This window comes from Heterocephalus glaber, unplaced genomic scaffold (genome assembly GCF_053883595.1).
Source record: "Heterocephalus glaber isolate CG9 unplaced genomic scaffold, H.glaber_assembly_v1.0 deba00000621, whole genome shotgun sequence".
Classification (NCBI taxonomy): Eukaryota; Metazoa; Chordata; class Mammalia; order Rodentia; family Bathyergidae; genus Heterocephalus; species Heterocephalus glaber.
The window spans coordinates 36,570,678-36,597,799 of NW_028258153.1; the positions used below are offsets into that span (position 1 = coordinate 36,570,678).

General features: G+C 38.4%; 1 pseudogene; it reads left to right on the forward strand.

Annotated features, from left to right (window-relative positions):
* The first annotated feature begins 6,344 nt into the window (after positions 1-6,344).
* On the forward strand, positions 6,345-21,134 carry LOC106008182 (olfactory receptor 2M4-like; annotated as a pseudogene).
* Positions 21,135-27,122: the final 5,988 nt, after the last annotated feature.

A 27,122-nucleotide genomic window follows, 5' to 3' on the forward strand; every position in this document is an offset into this window, starting at 1 on the left:
CATTTTGGTTTTCATTCAGTATATGGTGAGAGTCATGGGTTCAGCTTCCATCTTCTCCGTAGAGATTGCCAGTTTTCCCAGACAATTTTGTAAAGAGCCTATCTTTCCTCCAAGGTATGCTTTGGTCACTTTGTCAGAACTCACATGTCTGAATGGTTTTAGGGATATTTCTGAATCCTCTCTTCTAGTTCTTTGGCACATATGACAGTTTTAGTGTCAGTACTGAGTAGTTTTCATCTCTCTAACCTTGGAGTATAACGTGAAGTCAGGTAATGTTATGCCTCCTGCTTTGCACTTGTTGCCCAGAATTGTTTTTTTCTATTCTGACTCTCTTCTTCTTCCATATTCATTTTGGATTTTTTTCTCTAGTTCTGTAAGCAATGCCATTGGTATTTTGATGAGGAATCCTTTAAATCTACCAGTTTTGAAAATATGGCTATTTTGACAATATTAAATCTACCTATACCAGAAGAGGGGATATCTTTCCATTTTCTGATATGCTTTTCAATCTCCTTTTTTAGTAGTTTTCACAAAAGAGTTTTTTAACTTCCTTGTTCAGATAAATTGTAAGGTATTTGATTTTTCTTGATGCTCTTGTGAATTTTTTTTAAATTTCTTTCTACTGAGTTCATTATACATGTGCACAAAACGTATTGATTTGTGTGTTGAGTTTGTATCCCGCTACATTGTTGTAAAGGATTTATGAATTTTACCAGGTTTTTGGTGCAATTTTTTGGGCCATCTATGTAAAGAATTATGCCATCTGCATATCATGATAATTTGACTACTTCCTTTCCTACATTAGTTCCTTTTGTTTATTTCTCATCCCTAATTTTTTTCCATTAATCTTTTGAGTACAGTGCTGAGCAGAATTGGTGAGAGTGGGCATCCTTATCTTCTTCCTAATTTAGAGAGAAACTTTCCAGCTTTTTCCCATTTAATAAGTTATTTGCCTCTGGTTTGTCATAAGTGGCTTTTATTAGATTTAGTAAGTCCTTTTGTAACTATTTTCTTCAGAGTTGGGTTTTTATTTTTCTACATGTCTCTTTGTTATTGTAGCTTCTCTCACTATATATATTTTTTCATAAATTTAATTTAATTTTTTTGTATTAAATTCTTTTATTGGTACATTGTAGGTATACAACACAATTACATTTCTCATTGGGAATTGTACCTTTACATAATGCATCTTGGTTCTTATTTTTTCCCCATTCCTAGACCTCCCTTCACACCCTCCACCCTTTCCTAATTACAAAGACTTTATTTCCATTTTTTCCATTTCTCAGCATTTTTTCCTTTCCCTTCTTTCCTTTCCCCTGCCAGTCCCACTACCCCTACCCCTTTGGACCTTTTCTTCCTATTTTACATTTTCGATTATTCATTCTAATCATTGATGCATTTTAGGTATACAATATAATGACATTCATCATTGGAAATTTGCATCTTTACATAGTCTCTCTTGGTTCTTATTTTTCACCCTTGCCCAGCCCTCCCTTCAACTCTATATATTTTTAAATTCTCATGAAACTAAATGTTAATATGATTCTTAATTTTACCACTAGTTAAGTTTCTTCTCCATTCTTTGCCTCAATATAATTATTTGTAACTTGAATCATTTGAATATAACAACTTCATGTATAGCATAGTTTGACACAAATTATTCCTCAAATATCATTTATCATTTTTTAAAAATTAGTAAAATTTTCCAAAATGTGTTCTGTTCTCCCATTTGCATTTATTTGTTCTCAGACTAAGAATGATAAAAGTATTAATGCATTTTGTAACAATCAGAGACTTTTTAATTTGTGACCAGGCCCCAGCTGAGGGTCCTCACACCCAGGATTGGGCTCCAGCCCCAAATGTCCATTGGGGAGATGATCAGCTGTGAGGAGAGAGAAAGAGCCTTGGTCAGGAGCAAAGCCAGGAAGGACAGACACAAGCTTAAGGTCACCAGGAAGGGCCTAAGAGATATCCTGAGGATTTCTGGATAAGGGAAGGAAGGCAAGGATTCAGGTTTACATGGTGAGGGGTTTGCTCCTCAGGAAGGTTAGGCACTTGGCTGGGTATGGCAGGGCCTCAGCTCAGGCTGGATCTGTGAGAGGGCTGAGTGGAGTCCTTCAGTCCTGATGATGCTATCATGCTCCCAGAGGAACATGGCTCCTACTTAGGGGAGTGGCCTTGGCTCCTCAGCAGGGCTCACTGCTCTCTCTGGGGTGAAATCCCTTTGAGGCACTCCTAATCCTGGAATCCAAAATGACTACAGTGTGAGGGCAATGACTGGAACTTCAGGGTGCAGCTTTGGAGATGTAGAACAGAATGTGGCAAAATCTGGTGCTTGCTTGTCCCAGCACATTTTGGAAGCATCTTGGAGTGCTCTATCTTTTGGGAGGATACCATCTAGGTAAATGTAGGTAATGATCTTGTTCTGACAGCTTCTAGACAGAAACTCCCTAAGTGAGGACCATGCCTATTTGCAGAGCTCAGCAGACAACCCTCCCAAACTTTAATGCAACAAAAGAGATGGATATAAAATGAGACATAGATATTGGGCTTTATCCTGATTTTAGTAACCCATAGCACCTTTTTAGGCCCAGTACCTTTGGCATTGTTAAACTTTTAATTTTTATTTTGTGTTACCTCTTTATGATTTATTGCCAGGTAGTTCAGTCAAAGGCCTCATCTAAGGCATAGCTACTGGATGATTTGCACACTTGCCTTAGAAAATATTAGAAAACAAAAATGGTAATTCATTCACAATTTGATCAAAGGATACAGGCAGGTATTCAGCACCTTGGAGCACACACAGTCCTTATAAGTAGAAAATGGGAGAAAAGGCAGGTAACAGGAACTCACCCATGGATGCAGGGTTGGTTTTCAGAGGGCACAGAGAAGTTTCAACCTTACTTACTTCCAGGGCTGATAGGGGAGGGGGTGTCCACTCTTAGAATGAAGAAACTGGATTTTTTTACCTTAAAAAAATTTTTATCATTAAAGATCCATTTTGCCTCCAGGTTAAATTTCTGCTGGGTGCAGTACCAGTGTGTCATTTTTATGAACATGTATAATCTATCTAACTCTCCCATTGAAAGGAAAAACTAAATTCACTCTCTGAAATGGCCATAGTATTGTGAATATTTGTGCAAATACAGCTCCATGATGGTGGCATTTGCATTAACCTGTTTTCTATTATTAAAAGATATATGACCCTGGATGCTGTATAAAGACAGTAGGTTCCTTCAGGTCACAGTCAGGAGGCTGCAAGTCCAAGATCACACAGTCCCCTCAGCTCAGCCCCTGTGGGGGAGGCAATGGCAGTGACCTCACAGTGAGAGGGCACTGGGAGGAAGCTCATGGTGACACAGGAAGCAGAGACAGAGCAGAGGTCAGGCTCTCTCAGAACAGCGCCCTCTGGTGGGGACTAACTGGAGCAGCACCCAAAGACCTCACCCTGTCCCACTAAGGCCCCAGGTCTCAGATTCCACAGCTCCACACCACCCTGAGCTGCGGTCCATTACATGACTACGGGTAAACCACACCTGAAACATGACGACCTCCATGATCGTCTTCCATTTCCATCTTAGGAAAATGTATCCTCCAAGAAATTTAGTGTGTTCCAGTAAAAGTTGATGTTCTATTATTATTTTTTTTGTTGTTACTGGGGATCAAACTTGGGATCTTGCGAGGCCTCCATTGGAAACACTGAGCTAAATCCCAGCCCAATGTCCTATTGTTCTTATAATTCCTCAGCAACAAAGTTTTGTTTTCAATTTAGAAATCATTACAGATTTACCTTTATGTAACATGACATGCTGTCACATTTAATGTTGATTTATTTAAACATTGCTTTGTTTGTTGTGTAAAGTACAAATCTGTTTTCTTAACACTGTATAAATTCTTAAAATCATTACCATTTTAACATATTATCCTCAATTTCAAATAAGAATTTCTTTTTCAATTGGTGATATTTTTCTCTTTTCACTTTTCTATTAATTTGGGGCAAATTGTCCTAATTGGGTGTTTAACACATCAAACATTTGTCAAAATAAGGACAACTATTTTACTTTTATCTTGTACTCACATTTTCTGTTTCCATATTTTCTGACACTTATTTTTCATCTTCAGTTTTTTGTTCTATACAAACACTATTTTAACATAATTTATTCCACTTCATTTTAGTTACTGTTGTAAACACCTTGTCTTTTTCCATGAATATCTATAATGTTGATAATTTAGTTTCAAACTAATTAAAGTAAAATTTACATTTTTGATGTGATTTATATTCTTCAGGATCTATCATTAAATTTTCATATATTCATAAAAATCTTTCTGTAGCTTGAAATCCTTTTTAGCTTTCAACTGACAATAACCAACAGTAGTACTTGTGCTCCATAAAACAGCATAAATTGAATAAGTACCATTGCTGTCAAGGTTATAAAGGAATATATATATATATATAATCCCTATTCAGCTCACACTCTGATGAAGGAAATGAGTGAAATAACAAGAAGAATAATCACTATAGCCTAAATACAATAAATTGCCTTCTTGGTTATTTGCTTCTTGTTTTTTATAGAGTAACCTTACCAATGAGTGGGAGTCTGAGACAAAGTGACAAGAGCCAGTTCGGGTCAGGGTGAGGCTTCCAAGGAACACACACCCCTGAGGAGAGAGCAGAGGTGGGGACCCCTCACACCTGTGGCCCGGGCCCCCAAAGGCTGTGAGGGGCTCCAACGAACACAGAGAGGAGGCTTTGGGGACAGCAGCCACAGCTCCTCCTTACCCTACCCAGTGTTAATATGCCTGTTTCTTTACTTGAGTTTATTAGGTCCACTACCAATTTTTCACAGCAACATCTTCCTGGAAATGCATGCATATTTCAATACAATATGCTGTACATGATGATGATATAATGTTGTCAATTAGAATGAGGAAATAAGCAAGACTAAAGGAATAATTTTTCCATAGCACTTTACTCTATTTCCTCCTTGTGTTTCATAATGTACATCATAAATATTTTATTGTTACATGCCATTTTCTTTTATTTTTCTCTCATCCCCTCACTGCTTATTTAAGGGATGACCTCATCCATATACTCGGTGAGGAGTTTGGCAACATGTTTCATATTCCACATTTTCTATACATTTTTAATATGCTGGTTAGTGTAATGTCCTCATGATCTTCTCATTTTCTGAAAACTCCATCTCTGAAAACAGGAGACTTTTGGGGAAAAGCTGAGATGGAAAAACTGTTGGGACTTCTTCTGCAGTAAGCAGGTCTTTTGCACATTCCTTGCATATAGTAAACTCATCCAAACACTTTAGAAAGTTTGCAATTGACATATGATGTGTTTAAAAGTCCTAAGTATGAAATTCACACAAATGCTACAGAAAACCTTTAATCAGTTATCGGCACTTATTTCCAAAAGCATGACTATCACTAAGTTGGACAGGAAACGCCACCTTAATTCTCCATACATCTCCCAAATAGAACCTTCTTGCCGTGAGTTTCCTGAAGGCACGCTTCATCTGTTCATTTCTGAGACTGCAGATAATAGGGTTGAAGAGGGGGGGATTACAGAGTAGAACATAGAAAGGACCATGCCCATGATGCCAGTAGAGATTGCAGAGGGTCTCAGACAAAGAAGGATGAGCTGAAGACAGACACCACGAGAATGTGGGGGCACAGGATGAAAAAGCCTTCTTCCTCTCTGCTCCCACTGGAAACCTAAGCACAGTAGAAAAGATGTGATTATAAGACTTGATGATATAAAAGAAATAGCTACCATCAATCATCATAGCAGAGACAAGATTTGCAATCTGTTGCTGAAGGTGTCAGAGCAAGACAACTTCAGAAGAGAAGGGATGTCACAGAAGAGCTGCTGGACAGCATGAGAGTGGCAGAAGGGCAGCCTGAAGGTATTGATAGTGTGCGGTGCTGCATAGATGAGGCCACTGAGCAGAGAGGTCAGTGTGCTGTGGACACACAGGCAAGGGCTCATGATTACAGGGTAATGGAAGCACCTGCAGATGGCTGCAAAGTGGTCTTGAGCCATGATGATGTGAAACACTACCTCTACAAATCCAAAGAATAAAACAAGGAAGATCTGAGCTACACATCCTGCCTTTGAATTGGACCTTGTGTCCAGCAGGGAGTTTATGCAGGAATTAGGGACTGTGACAGAAATGTAGCAGGAGTCCAGGGTGGACAGGTTTTTCATGAAGAAGTAGATGGGCCTGTGAAGGCTCTTGTCAAGAGTGGTGAAAGCAGCAATGAGAAGGTTTCCCATCATGGTCACCAGATAAACCAGAGAGAAAAGCATGGCATAGAACCCCTGCAGATCCCGCATGCCAGAAATCTCCATGAGGAAAAAGTCCATCATCCTGGTGGAGTTGCACATCTGTGGGCGATGTGACCTCTGCCTGAGAAGAGAAGACAGAAAAGCTGAACCCAGGAAGATGCAGCCTATGAAAGATGCTTCTTTCCTGTGATACTGCATAGCTCTTCCTTTCTGTAATTTATATTTATGCTCTAATTTATATGGATGATATCTATATATACATAAATCTCCAATATAATGGAGATTCATGAATGATTTAATATTCCACTAATTATATACCTACTGCTGTTATCACAGTTTTTTTTGTTTTGTTTTGTTTTTGGTACTGGGGATCAAACTCAGGTCCTTGCACTTGCGAGGCAGGCAACGGAACCACTGGGCTAAATCCCTGGCCCAGTTATCACAGTTTTGTGAGTAGTAAATGAAACAGAAGGCCCTGAATGTCATGGAATTTATACTGTTTCAGAAGAGAGTAATGCTATACGATTAAATATTTCACAAAAAGCTCAATATTTCCAATAATTTTGAATGGTTCCATGAAAGATTTCAAAGGTATGTACTACTGGAAGAAGTAAGGTATCCTGAATATAGTAATGATTTTTGGAAGGTGGAAAGGTGCCAACAGAATAAACTCACAGATTTTAATTCTTTCCTCCAAAACTGGTGGTGGTGGTGGTGGGGTTGTGTGTATTTGTGTATTTGTTTTTCTCTTTGTACAGAGAACACCAATATTTATCTGTTGAACAGATTTAATGAATTAGGTTATTGTCCAGTATTTTCATACTTTGGTTAGAGGGAGAGACTGAATTGTGGAGCTTAAACCCTAATCCTATAAGATGTAAAACCAATATTAGAATAATAATTTTATGCTGAGGGAACTAAGAACATGGCAAAATATATCCTTGCTAAAGGATTTTGCTGATTGGTAGGCTAAAAGTTTATTATGTGGAATATTTCTTTCTCTTAAAAAAAGTGGGAGTTGGCTAATTTTGAGCTTTGCTTATAGGATGCATTTGTATTTGAGGAATTACAAGAAAGACTTCTGTTGCTGTGTCAATCAATACACCTTAGGACCAGGGATTTAGCTCAGTGCTGCTGTGCTTGCCTCACAAGCACAAGGTCCTGAGTTTGATCCCTGGCATGACATAAAAAAAAAAATAAATAAGTAAATAAATAAATAAAACACCTTAACTATCTAATGTCCTGAGAGGATTTTCTGAAGCTCTAATTATGACATCATGCCCTATATTAAACACCTGTTTTATGGAGCCACCTTTTCCATTAGCATTGCTATACTCATGCATCACTGTATTTAATGACTATGACCTTAATCTCCTCTGGGTTTGGAGTTGAAATTTCCACAACTACAAAACTTATGATTTATCCCAAATGAAATATATGTGCAACTAACTGAACCCAGTGTGTTCAACTCTAGATTAGAAAGGGCACACCTGAAATACACACAGTTTAATGTTTTAATTAATATTTTGCTATAACTTGCAAATATAGAAATATGTAGTTTTCAATTTTGGATGAGGTATAATTTTATTTGTATAAATAAACCTAACATCCTGGATTTAAGTAACAGTTTCTTTTTCCTGAAGAGTAAAATTTCTTGATGGTAAAAGTATAGATGTTAAATGTTTACATTTGCACAAGGAAGACATATCAATATATTTTCTGAATTAAATAGCTTTGCACCATCAGGAAGTAGTGCACTTCCTTACAATTTATTTAAATAAGTTTCATGATTAGTTTTTTTCAAAATGTAAATTACTTGCTGGTAAAATAAGTGCCACCTGTGTTTCTCTTTTATTTCAGCACTGAGGGCTTCCTCAAACAGACTGCTGCATTCTTTAGCAGGACCACTTCATACCTTGTGATTTATTATAATTGGTATAAATCTTCAGATTACTTCAAGATGAAGTCAGTGAAGGCTGGAAGCATCAATTTCTTTAATTTTGTTAATTTGTGAAATAATCTTTGGTGAAAAGGCAGCTTTCTAATTGACAGAATAACACACTTTATAAACAGCACATAGTTTTGGATTTAAAAATTTGATTTGGGCTGGGGATTTAGATCAGTGGTTCTGGCACCTGCCTTGAAAGCAGAAGGTCCCGAGTTCGATCCCTGGTACAAAAAAAATTTGGTTTGTCCTCTGCCAAACTACTTACTAGTGGTCCAGCTTATTCTCTGTTATCAAACTGACTCTGAAGGCATTAATATATGTTTCAGGTATTTACTATATACAAATGTTTCCAAAACTATTATAGAATTAAAATTATAAACTACAAAAACTTTAATTTATTATTAATGTAGTTTGCAGTTGTTGTCACAGAAAGTATAAGGCTCATCTCACACCTAAAAATGATAACATTTTATATGTAAAATATTTAATCCCTTTTTGTGCCCCTTCTAATTTAAATCTCACTGTTAGTAAGATCATGCATCTAGATTATAAATAAATTATTTATTTATTTATTTATTGTTTTGTACTGGGAATCGAACTTGGGACCTTGCGCTTGCAGGGCAGGTGCGGGAACCACTGAACTAAATCCCAAGCCTTAATCTATTTTTTAAATGAAGTCATAATGATTTCTTCCAAATAGAATCATTAAATTCAGATCATTCTTTGTTCACTAATTGGACTGAATTTTCTTTAATAGAAAATAACTATAATATATAGGCTTTGTGTAACAAAAAGAAAGGTTATATTTTGGACTTTGTAGAATTTTTTCAAAATCTATTAATTAAAACCTCAGTTACATTCCTCATGAAATAACACATTTACACATTCACTTTTAAGCATTCAAGAAATTGTGATTGGGGCCAGGGATTTAGCTCAGTGGTTTTGCCGCCTGCTGCACAAGCACAAGGACCCAAGTTCGATCCCAGGTACCAAAAAAAAAAAACCAACAACAACAACAAAAAAGAAATTGTGATTGATTATCTAACATTTATCAGCCTAGGCCCAGCTAAAAATTATTGACTAATAAACAATGCACTGTCACCTGTTATTTTTACACAATATGACCCATTTAAGAGTATTTTTAGAACAGTTACAGTATTGCATTTTATGTGCATTTCATTATATGTATGTTCCTCTATTTTTCTCTTAAGCTATTTGTCTTCTCAGAAGAAGTATTAGATGCAGTCTCCTTTTGCACTGCCTGGAGATTTGTGGAACAAGTAAGTAATTTTTGGTTTGTAAGTTTCTCAGTTGACAGCAATACAAACACTGTTCTGAATGTCTTTGCCCACCTACTCTGCCACAGTCTGAAGTGATTGGTTTGTTGCAGGGTCCTGACCCACTCCTTCATTGCTTTTTTGTTTCTAATTCATAGTACTAAGCTATTGTTTTTTTTACATTTAATGATACATTCAGTTCTATGAACTATTTCATGAATTATTACTGAAATATTAATCTAAATTAATTTATATCAGCATTTAGTTTTATTTTAATTTAACACATTCTGCCTTCACAAATAGGAAGGAAGTCCAAAGGAGTGAACATAAAGCATCAAATAGAAGAAAGGAAATAGTTGTCATGATATGAGTAATAATAAACTACTCTCTCTCTCCACACTGCAGTAGAGAGTCAGGTCTTCTAGTGGTACCTTCTGCCATATAACGTGCAAATGTAGTGGAACAAATTCTTCACAGTAAACATCATTGATTTCTTCATTTAAACACTTCAAAAGGAATTTTATGGCCTAAATATAGTCAACAGGGACAGATTTATAAAAGTATGTGACAAAATTCTGACATCATTCCAAGCAAGTTCTTTTGGAAAATAAGTTCAAACATCTACAAGTCTTCAGAGTCTCAGCAGAACTCAAAAGAGAATTGTTTCTCAGTGATAATGAATTTGGCCTAACCTACAGATATGGACATCAGAGAGATTTGTAAGTCTGGAAATTCTGACTTCTATGACTTTCCTAAATTTTCAGGTTATTGGCTTTTCATGGTAGTGAGAACTGATGTATCACTCTGAAGTAATGGTTAGAAGGAGCTCTGTGGTTAAACTTGGCTACAAATTGAGTAACTACTTCCTCTCTTAAAGATTTTATAGGTACTCTAGCTATCCAGCAATGTTGCAGAGAGATATCTACTAGCCCTAGTAAACATTTGCATAGCTATGATAAGGAATTCATCTTATAGCAAATAATATGGAGCCTCCTTTAATAAGGCAGGGAGTTATGTCTCCAGAGGGCATGCCCTGAGCCTTTCACAGGCCTACCCTAGGCAGTTTTCCTCAGGTGCTGTGACAGCAGGTGGCCCTGTGTAAAAACAGTAGTCAGTTTTTTCAGCACCTGCCTTTTCTATTACCCAGTAGGGAGTCATGCTGCTATTCCAGTGATATTCCTTGGTCATTTCTGGTTAGTATTTGATATGCATTATTTGAAAATGTCTAAATAAACCAGAAAATAAAACCAAAAAAATCAAATTCTGCTGTTATAAAGCATAATGGGTGATGGGGCTGAGGTGAATGTGGGAGAAAGAATGTGATTTAAATTAAATAATCAGATGCGCTGCTACAATTTTTGGAAGTGATACTTGGAATAAAAAGAACAAAGGAGAAATATAAATTTAAAGTGCAGAGTTCAGTTGTGTTAAGTGTATTCATATTGATTTGTAACAGATTTCCAACATTTTCATCTTTCAAAACTGAAATGTTAAATGCAAGAAACAACAACTCTTGCATGGAGAAACAGCTTAATTTAGAACAGTTCTTATGTTTATAGATTCGTTTTAACCTCCAAGACACATTTTCTCATGTGTGCAATACCGTGTTGTTGCTGTTCTCAACATGGATAATCTATCTATGCAATTCTACTGTGGAAGGGGAAAATTATATTCACTCTCTGATCTGGCTACAGGGCTATAAATAGTTTTGCTAATGCAGCTCCATGATGGTCATATATATTTTTTACACTATAGCAAAATATATGAGTCTGGGTTCTGTATGAAGACAGTAGGTTCCTTCAGGTCACAGTCAGGAGGCTGCAAGCCCTAGATTACACAGTCCCCTCAGCTCAGCCCCTGTGGGGGAGGCAATGGCAGTGACCTCCCAGTGAGAGGGCACTGGGAGGAAGCTCATGGTGACACAGGAAGCAGAGACAGAGCAGAGGTCAGGCTCTCTCAGAACAGCGCCCTCTGGTGGGAACTAACTGGGGCTCACAGGAGCAGCTCCCAAAGACTTCACCCTGTCCCACTAAGGCCTCAGGGCTCAGATTCCACAGCTGGACATCACCCTGAGCTGCAGTCCATCACGTGACTGCGGGTAAACCACACCTGAAACATGATGACCTCCGTGATCCTCTTCCATTTCCATCTGTGGAAAATATATCTTCCAAGAAATTTAGTGTGTTCAGTAGAAATTGATATACAATTATTTTTACAGTAACTCAGAAAAAAGTCTTTATTGCATTTCATGATGGATGAACTTACCCTAGATGTCATTATAGATTTTGCCCTTTACATAATAGCATTTAATCTAATTTAATTGTGATTTTCTTAAAAGTTGTATTTTTATATTAATAGTGTAAATTCTTCTGTCTCGATACATGTAAATTGGCTCAAAACATAAACTTTTAAACTTTTATCCCTAATTTCTAATATGAATAAGTAATTAACATTTCTGAGCTCTTCATTTTATCTTATTCTGTGTAAATGTTGCCTTTTAATAAGCTAATTATCACACCAAAAATCTTGGCAAAACAAGTACTACTATTTTACTTTTAAACTCATATCTTCTGCTTTTGTTCTTTCTTGCAATTAATTTTCATATTCAGCTGATTACTCTATGAAAACACTATTTTAACATAATTTCTCCCACTTTGTGTAAGTACTGTTTTTAGTACCTTATCTGCCTCCATTAATGCCTATGATGCTAATGATCTAGTTTCAACCTACCCATTTAGAGCAAATTTTAAAATTTGGAAGAATAATCTATATTCTTTAGTTTTTATTTCTATCAGTCATTAAATTTCTAACTTTTCATATTCATCCTTCTGTAGCATGAGACTCTATAATTTTAAACTACCAATAATAACCATAATTAGCAATTATGTTTTATATAAAATTATAAATTTATCAATTACTAACTCTGCAGACATTTTAAACAAACTAAACATACACAATCCCTGTCCAGCTCCCACTCTGAGGAAGGGGGTGAGTAAATAATGAGGATAATAATAATAACATAACTTGATGAAATGCCTTATATGAGAAATTATTTGGTTCTTATATTGCATAGAAGGAAAACAAGGGACTCTGGTTGTCTTTACTATCTACAACACTTCTGATGAACAATAAAAATGTCAAACTAGTCTTTTTGGTGGGAGAGATTTAGAGAAAGCCTTGCCTGGCTCAAACTGATCGAAGCCACCCATCCCCTCAGCTGGATTCCAAAGACTGCTGGGCCCTGGGTAGCTGAGGAAGTTAGGGCAGAATGCCAGCCGGATTGGCCTTGGGAGCTGCACAGGAACTGGTAGAGCCTGCATATGGGTATGTCTTGGTGGGCCATGGACATGTGGCCTCGGGGTCACTCTTTAGCCCCTCACTCCTTCTGTGGCCCTGCTTCCCAGGAAACTATGGAATAAACTTTTCCCAATCAGTGAGCTAAATGAAACCATTCCTCCTGTAAATTGTGGATGTCAAGTATTGGGCCTCAGTGATGAAAAAGATACCTGCTACAAAATTTGGTAAAAGAAAACTGGGGCCTTGACCATGTGACTCTCAAGCCCTTAACACTGGTTTGCTGGAGGAGTGTAGAAAGGTTGGCATATACCAGCAAGAGACCCTGAAGAATGCTGTAAGCTAAGTCATAGGGATAATTCTGGTCAGCAATCAGAAGAACAGAATGCTTTTAGAAATGCTCACTATAAAACAGGCTCAGGAGATTTAATTTTTGAACAAAGACAACAGTAGCATATGAATACAAGAAGATGTGTGCTTTGCTTGGCAAAAAAATGTGTCTATTTTTGCCTATGTCCTGACACTATACAGGAGATTGGGACAAGGAGAGTGGACTAATCAACCTGTGGGAGGAAATTTCATGGCAGCCCCACATTCAGGCTGTGGCAGAGGTTCTACTTCTGCTTTTATCCAATTTAAAGGTGGTTAAGACAGAAAAGAAAAATTTGAGAAACTTTTTAATTTGGGGCTAGAAAAAACCATCTGTAAAGTTAGGGCCAACAGAAATATGACTACTAAAGAGGTTAGTGGAGTTGAAAAGAAACCAATACTTGGGCTGGGGATTTAGCTCAGTGGCACTGTGCCAGCCTTGCAAGTGCAAGGTCCTAAGTTAGATCCCTAGTACAAAAAAAAAAAAGAAAGAAAGTAGAAAGAAAGAAAGGAAGAAAGAAAGAAAAAGAGAAAGAGACCAATACTTTGTACTGAGATGAAATGAAAGATAGAGATCAGCAAGTCCCTACTCATTCAAAGCTCAAGCATGCAAAGTTGCAAAACTTTCAAGTGAGAAGACAGTCCCTTAAACCCCTGTTTGAGAAGGTCATCCTAGGATATTCGTTCCCCGTATTTGTTTCACAGAGCTCAGCAGTCCAGAAACTCAGAGGATATTGTGGCCATGGAACAACTGGGCCTCAGGACTGTTTTTGCTGACCACACACCATGTCTCATGTGTGTGCCTAGTGTGTAAAGATGGAGGGATCCCACATGAGGTCCTTGGTATCCGAGGCACACACTGTAGCATTAAGATGCACCTCCCCACCTCAGTTTCAGTTTTGTGTATTTTACTCAAATAAAAAAGAGAAGAATATATTATACATGGGAAGAGAGTTTTACATTAAGTTGTATTTAATAGGTTTTGTTTGTAATAAAGAATACAAGAATGAGAAATAGCATTCTTGATTTTGATATATTAAACAATTATTAATAGTTTTCTGTATATCAGCAGAAAAAGTACAAAATGTAATAGAAAAAAATATTTCATGCACTAGACCAAGAAACCAGGAAATACCCAGGGACATTTCTATGTACTGATACAAATAACTTTAACAGAAAAAATACACAAAATATACAGTGCTTTTGTTTGTTTTTGTGGTACTTGTGACTGTACATTGAGCCTCACCCATGCTATATGCAGGACACCTACACTGGGAGATCTACCCCCAAATCTTTATATCTTATTTCAAGTCAAGGTCTTACTCAGTTGCCAGGCTGGCCTTGAACTTGAAATCCACCTGTCTGTGCATCCCAGGAAGCTGAATTACACACATGTGACATTATTCATGGCAAAAAATACACAATAATTTTAAGAGATATGAAATATATTTGAGAATACATGAATAGGAAGAACATTATGCACCAAACCTCATGATATTAAAAATGACAGTGCTGATCAACTGAAAGGGGCATTTGTTGCTTTCATAAGGGAAGATTGAACAGGAGGAGGAGAGATGGTCTGAAGTCTATAAGCACTGGCCTGCCCAGCCTTCCCAGCTCTCTGACTGTGGCTCCTCTCCAGCTCTATCCTCAGGTTCATCATGTAAGAAATCCCAGTGAGCCAGAGAGTAACAACATATGGGAGTGTTTGTAAGTGTTGTGGGAGTTTGTGAAATTTCTCACCACTGTGCCAATTACAAAGAAACCTCTCTTTGGATTTCCTGTTGTTATTATGTGAATGAAAGAGAAGAGAAAGTTTTAGGGAGTTGGTATTGTGGAAAAGAAGGACATGTAATTACTGCCCTATGGTGTTTTCAAGAGAAGGAAGCTAATTTCAGTTCTTCTCCTAGGAGAGGAGATGAGAAAGAATGCAAACTTTTATAATTAAAGACAGGGGAATGGATTCCCTGAGGGCTAAAATTTTAATTTTTTCTCTTTCTGTTAATTTACCAATGATAATAAAGATTAAAATTCTGTTAGGCCCTGGGTTTTTATGATGGAAATATAAAAACAGGCAAGATACACATTCTGCAGTGCCAGGAAGGCAATCCCTTTGGAAATAGGCACTATTCAGACCAATGCTGCAGAGGTAAGGTAAACCTCTGGTTAGCTGGGACAGTGTGCAAGCCAGTCATGTGCTGAACGCGGTGATGACTGACTTCATTTCTTAGGTGATGTTTTGCTAAGCATTTTGTAAGTGTTCTTTTATTTTCTCTGTACAATCGTGCATTGCAAAAGGTGGTGTGACTCTCGTTTTATGGGTAATGGTCTCAAGGTTGAAGAAGTTATGAATGGCCTCCCCCATCAATAAAAAAGATTACAAAATATAGTATTGTTATCACTATTATTTATTACTAATGTCCTCATATTCCAGATGTGAGGAAGAAACTGCTGGTGTGTGGAAATCGGCAGAATAGCAGCAGACAAGACCAAGGACAGAACCAAATTATTTTTCAAAAGGTAGAACCGGGCCACAGTCTGTTCTCTGTTAATAATCCCAGATCAGCTTGTATTAACAGTTCCTCTAAAACCTGCACATATATTTCACATTGTTTTATTAAATTTCTAACAAACCAAAAATTACTTGTAATAAATTTGTTAGATAGGATATACTATTGCCAGCAATTTTGAAAGACAGTAGGACTCTTTCTGCTCACATAGCCATTTGGTTCAGTTCTATAGATCATCATTATGCCAGTGCTGACACTTCTCCCGTGGGGCAACAGGGATGTAATCTTCCATACTAAACTCCAGAAGATGCCCCTCAGTGATCTATGTGTTCAGTGACATTCACCTCATGAGACTCACTGCTGCCTCTGCTTGTAGCAGTGATGATAAATCACATCGTCAGTGCTCTTGCAGGTTGAGTTTTGTTATTAGAAATAGGAGCTCTCAACTTGTCTGCTATCAGGAGATAATTTTTATTCATTCCTTAGTTCTTCCTGACACAAAATGGAAAATTCAGTTTAGCCAGCACAATTGATTACTCTAAGGGAAACAATGGAACATCGCTCCACAGAATGATTTCTTTCTTCTTTTAGTCAATTATGAGCACCCAGTGTATCTTTCTTTATCTCTCTCATCGATGGTTGAGCATATGGTCATGATTTTCAGGGTTTCTGGGTTATTATTGCTATGGGTGTGCACACCCTATCTCTGTGTTGTGAAATCTGATGATTCTCCTTAGAGAAACGATGTGGTTAAGGCATAAAATGGACACTAAAAAGACTTGAGGTTAAGACATAGAAATAACATTAAAAATTCTAAACAAATGAACTATCTGTCCTTCCAAGTGATGGAGTTTAATTTCAAAGAAAATAATTGGATGAAGTAAAAATAAAAGATAATAAGTAAAGGGATGGTAAGTAAAAGATGATAACTAAGGGGAAACAAGAAAACAGGCCAAATCTAAAATAAAGTATAAAATGTCATACCTCATTGTGCATGTCTGTGTTACATTATTAGCTTTCTCTAAACATTTAAATAAAACAATATGTCAAAAGTTCAAGTCTACTCTGAAAAGTCTGCTTATTATATCTCAAACACATAGCAGGCTGTTATTCCAAATCTTCTACTTTTTCTAGTAACAAATATCCTTACAATTTTTAAGTGCAGAAAATATTTCCACAAAGATTCTTTTTATGCAAGTACATACAAATCCCTCTTGGAATCCTGGTTTTACACAAAACATATTTTAGGTTTATCTCCATCCTAGATACCTGACAATAGGCCTCCAAATTTGATGTTATCTATCAATGCCTAAAAATAAAGCAGACTTTGGAGGAAGGATAAAAGAAATTAACATAGGATGAAAACAAAGAAATGTAATTTTTAAAATGTGTGTCTTGCAACACAATTCACAATAGCCAACATATGAAACCAGCTGAGGTGTCTTTTGATTAGCAAAAAGAGAAAGAAAATGTGGTACATAAGCACAATGGAGTACTATTTAGTCATTAGGAATAGTGTCATTTGTCATTTGCAGGAAAATAGATGGATGTGCAGAACATCATGTTGAGCAAAAAAGGCCAGATTCAGAAATACAAATACTGTGTGGTTTCCCTAATGTGTGGAATCTAAAAAACATGTCATCAAAGCAGAAGGGAGACAAGAGCAAGGGTGAGGAGAGGGGAAGGGTGGTGCTGTAGTGGAGGGTGGGTATGAATGAAACACATCATGCACCCTGAAGCAAACAAAAGTGACAAGCAAGGGAGTTGTGAAGGGAGGCTGCACTCAGAGGGATGCGGCCACACAGAAGTGCTCAGTTCCCACATGGCCCAGAGTCTCCCAGGGCTCACATGGGCAGCTTGGTCCTGGGGCCATGAAGCAAGGAGGGGGTGACACCTTTCAGGCCCCACAAGCAGCGCCCCAGAGCAAACCCAACACAATCCCAGGGACCCAAGGTGGTCCTCAGAGAGCTTTGTTAGAGGAAGCTCCCTGGGCTGCTGCAGCTCTGCTTCCATGAAGCATCCATGCGGAGCAGCGAGATCTTGCTGTGGATGTCTCCCCTCCTAGCCTGTGAGCTAATGAAGCCCATTTTCCTAGAAATCCTCCCACTGCAGTAACTGAAATCATCCTAGAATACCATGGACTGCCAGGAGTTCTGGAGTGAGAGGCCCAGGCGGGCCTGGTACTCTTCCCAGAGACTGGGGGAGCTGGACATCTAGCTTCTCAACTGCGAGGGTGCAGACTGCTACTGTTTTAAGCCACCCCCAGCTGTGTACTTTCAAGAAAACTGCAACTTCAAACTTACAATCAAGTTGCCCAAAGTCACAATGCCTTTTTCTCTGATGACTTCTTTTTCTTCCAAACTTCTAAGTCTTAAATTCATAAGAGTATTAAAAATAAAATAAGCTTGTAAATTGGGCCTTTTCTTCTTTGCAGAATCTGTACATGTAAATATCCAGGAATTTCCCCCTAAGGAAATAGTATTAATTGGGTCCCCTCTGTCTAAGCTTCCACACACCATGGATTCTCCTGACACATGGACCACTAGCTGCCAGACAGTAGGAACACACACCTATGCCACTTGTCTTCAGACACCCCAAGGTCCCATAAGTCCCCACCCCAGGCCACAGCCCTCTTCCCCCCATTCCTTCCTGGGTGTGCATTTATTTGGTTGTTGCCTAATAAATCTGCCTGTGGCTTTCAGCTACTCAACCTGAAAGCTCTTTTTTGATGAGTCCATGAAGCTACTCAGTGAGTCTAACCGTTCTATTCATGAGTCTTGCTTTTTTTTTGACATTATGTTTGTTGTCTGAGAAATTCACCCTCAGTAGCAAAATTTTTTTTCATATGTATTATTTTATGCATTAATATTTCACACTATTATGAATGACAAAGGTCTAAATAAAAATTAGAAAAATTATTAAAAATAAGACAAAAAATACATTAAAAATAAAAAGCCTCCTTCAGGGAATGTCTCTATTGTCATAATAGCGTGAGTAGGAGTGTGCAGATCTGTGTCAACTAGTTTTTGCAAGCCAACAGCTGTCCCTTGAGTTTCCAGCTGATCTCTTGCAGAAAGGCGCAAGTTGAGCTCCCTGACCTCCTGCTGGATTGAAATCTGCAAGGTTCCACTGCAGGTTCCAGCTGCCCTTCCCTTGAAGATAGTCCAGGTTCTGATAGGAGGTGGTGATCCCTCCAACTTATCAACTATGATGATGGTCTGGTGTTCCCTTACTGCAAAGATTTTCTTCATTTTTCTAATGGGCTTCAATTTTCATCTAGGAGCCTCAGCGAGGCACTCTTTGTCTTGTGCACTTCTGCTCTATCTTCTGGAGCTCAGATTAATGGTGTTTTTGACCCAGTGCCCCTCTATGGTGTGGATCCAAGTGCTGGCATGGCCCAGTGGCCAGAGGTAAGGGGTGTGTTGGTGCCCGTGTGCCTCTGCTCCTCCACTCCTCTGCACCAAAGGGACACCTCTGTTCTTCTGATGCCTCACAATTCTAGTGGAGAGAAGTGTGAAGCAACTTGTCCTGGGTGTTGCTACTTCTGAGGCTCTCAAAGGAAGAATATATTCTGTGTCCTACAGCTTCCTGTTATGTCTCCATGTTGTGGTGTTTCTCAGTTTAGTTGGCTCATTCCAATACCAGCCTCCTTACCCCAGGGCACTCTGTAAGTCAGTGTTCCCTTTGTCACAAGGACATCTTCCTTTGAGGACATCAGTCATTTTAGGGTAATGGTCAGCCTTATTCCAGTATGAAACTCACCTAATTAATCACATGTTTGTGACTCTTTCCATACATGCTGATGTTCTCAGGAGGTTATGGTTTCAGCATTACTTTTGGGGGAAGATAACAATGTGAATGTCTATAATGGGCTACTGAGAAAAGGGTCCAGCTTTTTGATTTACATAATTGCAGTATTAAATAAATTAATAATAATTTTTCTCATTGGACCGTTTACTTTGTGGAACATTGAATGTAAATTGAAGCCAAACACTCTAAGCTGTAAAGCAATAAACAAACATGGAGCTTTTGTCATGACTAGTGATAAAAGTGTCTTTTGTACTGTAATAGGCACAAATCTAACTTTTGACTTATATTATTGTGCCAACCAAATGCTGACTAAAGCTAGTTTTATCATTAACAGATATCTAAACTATGCTAGTTACAGTTACTCTTTGCCTGTGGGACATATGGTTATTGCAAAAATTCTATCCACAAAATAATATTCCATATTGTCATTCTATGTTTTCAACTGAGAAAATGATGCTCAAAGGCAGTATTTAGAACAAGTTCCAATATTTCCTAAGTGAAAAACTTTGGAGTGCAATAAGTTTTATTTTGAATTTGTGCTTATTAAGCTTTGAGTCTCTTAATTTTGGTTTTATTGTATTGATCACTGACTTACAGAAATTTCTAGAACCAGATATTTTGTAAGACACTAGATAAAATTTTAACAAATGAATAAACTCATTTCACTTTTTATGGTACTAAATAAAGTGTACATTTTCAGTGGCTTGGGAGAATCAGACCTTCAATTCTGACTTCATCCTTCTGGGAATCTTCAATCACAGCTCCTTCTACACCTTCCTTTTCACCCTAGTCCTGGACATCTTCACAGTGGCCTGAATGGGGATCACAGCCATGGTCCTGCTCATCAACCTGGATGCCTAGCTGCACATGCTCATGTACTTCCTCCTCAGCCAGCTCTCCCTTATGGACCTCATGCTCATCTGAACCACTGTCCCTAAGATGGTGGTCAATTTCCTGTCTGGCAGCCAGGCCATTTCAGTGGCTGGTTGTGGCACATAAATATTTTTCTATTCATTGCTGATTGGAGCTGAAGGTTTCCTGCTGGCTGTCATGGCTTATCACTGCTATATTTGCCACCCTCTGAGATACACTAATCTCATGAGTCCCAAAATTTTGAGACTCATGGCTGCTTCCTCCTGGATCTTGGGCTCTCTGGATGGCATCATCATGCTCACAGCTGCCCTGTCATTCTCCTACTGCAACTCTCTGGAAATTCACCACTTTTTCTGTGATGTTCCAGCCCTCCTACCTCTCTCCTGCACAGACAAGAGTGCTTTCGAAAGGCTGCTGTTCATCTGTTGCTTGGTGATGCTTATCTTCCCTGTTGCAGTCATCATCACTTCCTACTCCTGTGTACTTTGAGTTGTCATCCACATGGGCTCTGGGGAAAGTCAGCAAAAAGCCTTCACCACCTGCTCCTCCCACCTGTTAGTAGCTGGGCTCTATTATGGGGCTTCCATGTTCATGTACATGAGACCAGCCTCCAAGAACACCCTGGAACAAGACAAGATGGTGTCAGCCTTCTACGCCATCCTCACGCCCATTCTGAACCCCTCATCTAAAGCCTGAGGAACAGGGACATCTCCAGAGGGCTTAAGAAGCTGCTGGGGAAAGGAAAGCTCCAGTGACTTTCTAGAAACCCTTGGAAAGTCCACTTTAGGTGACAAGGGGATAGGAATCATTTGCATTATCCTATCAAGCTTGCTTTTTTCTGTTTTTTCTTTTCAAATTTAAGAGGTCTCTAACACACTGTTGTGATATATGTACCATATACGGCCCTTTAACTGGGTCAGGCTGAGGCAGTCAGCCAAGACTGTGCACCTCTGTAAATGCCAGTTCTACCTCTGGGCCTCACCACAGGTGGCAGCTGATTCTGGACTGCTTTCATTTCCAGCCCAGAGAATATCCAGAGGCTCTTTGCCTGTGCATGACTAAGGGGAGCAATTGAGCCTGGATTTGAGCACACACATCTCTGTCCATGCAGCGGTCATCTGGTGGTGTGTGTCTTCAGTTTTATTGGTGTTCAAATCTTGCATGAAATATTTTTGTCTTGATTCTTCTCTACTTATTTCCCAAACATTTGGAAATGGGGAGTTAGTGTGGGCTTTTCTTTCCTTTAAGTTTCTATATAAAATAGCTCTTATAAATTACTCTTTAACTTATATATTAAATGTAGATTTTTAAAGATTTTGGATAAAATATCTATTCCATTTGGCTGCACAGTCATCCTTGTTATGTTTATTTTTATCCCTGATTCATTCAGCATGGAATGCTTGAGAAATTAGGGAACTATCACTTTCTGCAATTGATAACCTTGTTTTGGCTTAAACAAAACTGAATAAAACCATTTGTTTTAAATTAATCTCCCCCTCCCTGCCCAGTGCCAGGGGTGTAATCCAGAATTTCACACCATGGAGCTACACATTCAGCCCTTTTCTTTTTTATTTTTAGATAGGATCACCTTGAACTTGAATTTCTCTTGCCTCTGCCTCCTGAACACCTGGTATTACAGAAATGTGCTCCCCCACAACACAGCAAAAATCGTTTCTTCAGTATTTCTGGTTTCTAAATCAGTCCAAGTGATCTGCCTTAATGTTACACAAGGGGGCTACACTTTGATAAAACATTTATTTTTCCAATCTGTTATCACATGATAGTAGTCTGTGTATCCAAATCCTTGTATTCTTGAGAATTGAAAACAGTCATTGCCTATCTCATAGTAAATGCCTTGATTCTCCTGTCTTATTATCCAACCTTTATTTGATAATATTTTATCAGTTTAAATTCATGTTCTTGCTAAACCTAGATTTTATGGTTTAATGACGTGACTATGGGATATAACTGATTGCATTGCTTAGGCAATTGCAAAATACTTTTTGCCTAGTAGAATATTCTCAATATTTTTGTTTTTAATTCATGGCTCAAAATGCAACATTTAAGTGCACATTTCAGTAGGTTTGAACATATTCATAGCTTTGTGTAAACATTAACACTAATCTATCTATGAGCAGTTTTATTATTCTAAAAAATAAACTCATAATTATTGGTATTTCTTCCCCATTCCTTCTTGCCCCCATTCTTGGCAATTGCTATTTCTTTTTTAGTTTCCAAATTTATGTTACTGTGTCATATTAATAATGCAGAATAGTGGGATTCCTTTTGGAATAGTGGCAGGTGCATATGATATATTTTTATTACTTTGTCCCCACTACCCCTGTCCATCCTTCCCCTTCCGCCATCCCCTTCCTCATAGCAAATAGCCCACTTTCTGCTTTATTGTCCTCTCTCTGTCTCTCTCTGTCTCTCTGTCTCTCTCCCACTCTCTCATCAGATCGCTCATAGAAGATGTGTAATAGTTAATGTACTATGTCTGGCTTGTTTCCCTTAGCGTGATGGTCTCTAGCTCCCATCAATTTCCCTGCAAGGAGATGGATTTGATAGAGTATACATACAGAAATGAGCTGGGGCTGGGAAACTGAGGGCAGAACATCGAGATAAAACACCATGGCTTGGTGAGAAGGGCACATCAGACCTGCTGGCGAGCTCTCCTCTTACCCAGACTTGCACCTTTCGACCCCGCTCAGTCCCACTTGGGGAAAGCCCCAGGTTACACCTGGTGACCCTGTCCCACTGAAGCCCTGTTCACCTTGGTTTGCGTGGCTTGGCACGTGCCCCTTGGGTTTTGGTCACCACCCTGGCTGACTGTGTGACCATGCGAATCTGCCTCCCAGAGTGAGGGTAGAGACCCACAGTGGACTGGAAGGAATCCCAGTTGGTCACCGTCACTGACCATGACCCAAATTCTAGGAAAGCACAAGAGAGACCAGCCCGAGCCTCGCTGCAGTGGCTGCCTTGGCACTGGGTATACTTTGGTCATTGGCAGTGTAGCTCTGGCTCCACCTCCTTGGAGCTCTCCCACGTCCCTCCTTACTTCTAAACACATTCCAACTGGAGCAGCCTGGGCATGAGCCTCAGTGAACATGGATGCTAAAGTCCACTCCTTTCTGACCCTGAGCCCCGTTCTGTGACCCTCCTCAAGAATCTCCCAGAGGAGTGTACAAGACTGAGGCTGCCACAGAAACAGCAGCCCCTCCGGGTGATCGCCCTTCCCTGTAACAACCTTGCTCTCTGGCTGGCTGTGGAAAGCTTTAGGCTCATCCTACACAGGGCAGCCACTGTAATTTGTCTCTACAAATTTGCCTATTTTGCATGCTACACAAGTGAAATGACACAGTATGTGGTCTTTTGTGAGTGGCTTCTTTCCCATGGGGAATGCTTATTGGAATATCAGAAGCTCATTCTTTTGTACAAGTTAATGATATTACTTTATGTGATTTTGCTAGGTTTTATTTGTTCACCTAATAATTGATGGACATTTGGAGTATTTCCATGTTTTCACTATTATGATTAATGTCTCTACAGACATTAGTGTACAAGTTTTTGTGTGGACATGTTTTCAGTTCCCTTGGGTGTGTATGTTGAAATGGAAGTTTTCAGTCACATGGTAACAGCCTCTAACTTTTAGAAATGCTGCCTAACTGTTCTCCACATTGACTGAAAAAGTTTACATTTCCACAAGCAAATGTAGTGTGCTCTCAGCATTTCCAGGGCCTCACCATTTTGGTATTTTCCACTCTTTATTTACACCATTCTCTTTGTTGGGGAGTTGTATCTCACTGTGACTTTTCCTGAGTGACTAGTGATGCTAAGCTGGGTCATTTGTCTTTTTTTGTTGTTGTTTAGATTTCTTCATATCTTCTGGACACTAAACATTTCTCAGATGTATAATATGAATACATTTTCTCTCATCCAGTGAAATATTTTTTCACTTATTTGAAAGTATCCCTTGAATTATAAAAATATGATTTAATTAAATCTGATTCAGATTCATTTTAAATCTGACTTAGATTCCAGTTTTGATATAACTTGAGAAATATTAATCTTAGATTTAGGAAAACCTTAACAGGGTTAACTCATATTTATGAGGCTGAGATCATTAATTTATAAAGCATGAAGTACATGTCCAGTTACATTCTTTTCATGTGGATACCCAGCTATAACAGCACCATCTATAAGAGGTCCTATACTTTTCCTCTTCGGTTATCAAAAGATGATTCTCTGTAAATTTACCCACATTTATTTCCATTTCATCTACATATACATTTACCTCATGATAATGCCCTGAGTATAAAACTCTGATAGAAAGTTTGAAGTTGGAAACTATGAGTCTCCCAACTTTGTTATTTCTGGTTGTCTCAGTTACTATAAATCTCTTAAATTTCTCTGTAAATGTTAGAATACTTTTGTAAATTTCTTATAAAAGTAACAGCTAGAATTTTTTTATTAAATTCTTTTATTGGTACATTGTAGGTATACAACACAATTACATTTCTCATTAGGAATTGTACCTTTACATAATGCATCTTGGTTCTTATTTTTTTCCCATTCCTAGCCCTCCCTTCATGCCCTCCACACTTTCCTATTTACAAAGACTTTATTTCCATATTTTCCATTTCTCAGCATTTTTCCTTTTCCTTCTTTCTTTTCCTCTGCCCCTCCCACTACCCCTACCTCTTTGGACCTTTTCTTCCTATTTTACATTATCGATTATTCATTCTAATCATTGGTACATTTTAGGTATACAATATAATGACATTCATCATTGGAAATTTGCAGCTTTACATAGTCTCTCTTGGTTCTTATTTTTCACCCTTGCCCAGCCCTCCCTTCAACCCCTCCAGTCCTCCCTATTTACAAAGATTTTCTTCCTATTTTTCCATTTTCTCATATTAATCCCATTCCCTTCTATCCTTTCCCCTAGCCCTCCCACTTCCTTCCCCTTTGCCCCTTTTCTTCCTATTTCACATTACCTATTATACATTTTAGTCCTTATTTACACTTTCAGTTTCTCACACCAGAGAAACTATTTGGTATTTACACATGTGTGTCCTATTTATTTCACTTAAGAGTATGGCCTCAATGTGCATCCACTTAGCTATAAATGCCTCTAATTTCTCATTTTTTATGGCTGAGTAGTACTCCATTTTATTAAAAAACCCACATTTTCTTTATCCAGTCTCCAGTTGATGGGCATTTGGGCTGTTTCCAAGTTTTAGCTATCACAAACTGTGCTGCTATGAACATAGATGCACATATATCACTGTGGTTTAATTCTTTGGGGAAGATCCCCAGCAGTGGAATAGCAGGGTCAAATGGGACTTCCAGTCCTAGTTCTTTGAGCTATCTCCATATTGATTTCCACAGTGCTTGCACCAGTCTACACTCCCACCAGCAGTGGAGCAGGGTTCCTCTTTCCCCACAGCCCCACCCGCATTTGTTATTGGTTGATTTCATGATAGCAGCCATTCTTTCTGGAGTGAAGTGGAATCTCAGCCTTGTTTTCATTTGCATCTCTCATGACCAGTGATGTTGAACATTTTTTCATGTATTTATTTGCTATTTCTAATTCTTTGTCTGAGAAATGTCTGTTCATTTCAGATGCCCATTTTTGGATTGGGTCTTTAAATTTGGGAGGTCTGATCTTTTTCAGTTCTTTATAGATTTGAGATAGTAGACCTTTGTCTGAGGAAGAGCAGGTAAAGATTTTTTCCCACATTGTGGGTTGTTTCTTCCCACTGCTGGTGGTTCCTCTTGCTGTGCAGAAGCCTTTTAAGGAGAAGAGATCCCACTTGTTGATTGTTTGTGCTAGTTCAAGGGCAACTGAGGTTTTGTTCATAAAATCCTTTCCTACACTGATGTCTTCAAGGGTTCTACCTAACCTCTGTTCCGAATGGTCCAGAGTTTCTATTTTAATATTTAGATCTTTAATCCATTTTGATTTTAGTTTAGTGCATGATGAGCAATATAGGTCTAGTTTTAATCTTTGGCAAGTTGAAGCCCAATTTTTCCAGCACCATTTATTACAGAGACTCTCTTTCCTCCAGTGAGGGCATTTGGCTCCTTTATCGAAGATGAGATGGCTAAGTGTGTCTGGCATTGTTTCTACATCTTCTAATCTGTTCCACTGGTCCTCAGGTCTGTTTCTTTGCCAGTACCATGCTGTTTTTATCACAGTAGCTTTGTAGTACAATTCCAGGTTGGGGGTTGTGATACCCCTGCCAAGTCTCTGTTACCTAGAATTGCTTTTGCTATTCTGGGTCTCTTCTTGTTCTAAATGAATGTTTGGATTGTTTTCTCAAGGTCCATGAAGTATGCTGTTGGCACCTCAATTGGAATTGCATTAAATCTATATAGCAGTTTTGGAAGTATGGGCATTTTCACTATATTAATCCTTCCTACCCAGGAGCAGGTGATGTCTGTCCATTTTCTGATATCATCTTCAATCTCTCTTTTCAGAGTGCCATAGTTTTCAGAGAAGAGGTCTTTGATTTCTTTCATTAGGTTGATTCCTAAGTATTTCAGTTTTTTGGATGCTATTGTGAAAGGAATTATTTGCCCTATTTCTCTCTCAGTGAGTGTGTCATTGATGTCGAGGGAAGCTATTGATTTTTGTGTGTTTACCTTGTTACCAGCTACTTGACTGAATTTGGTTATTAAGTCTAGAAGACTTTTGGTGGAGTTCTTGGGATCTTCTACATAGAGTATCATGTCATCAG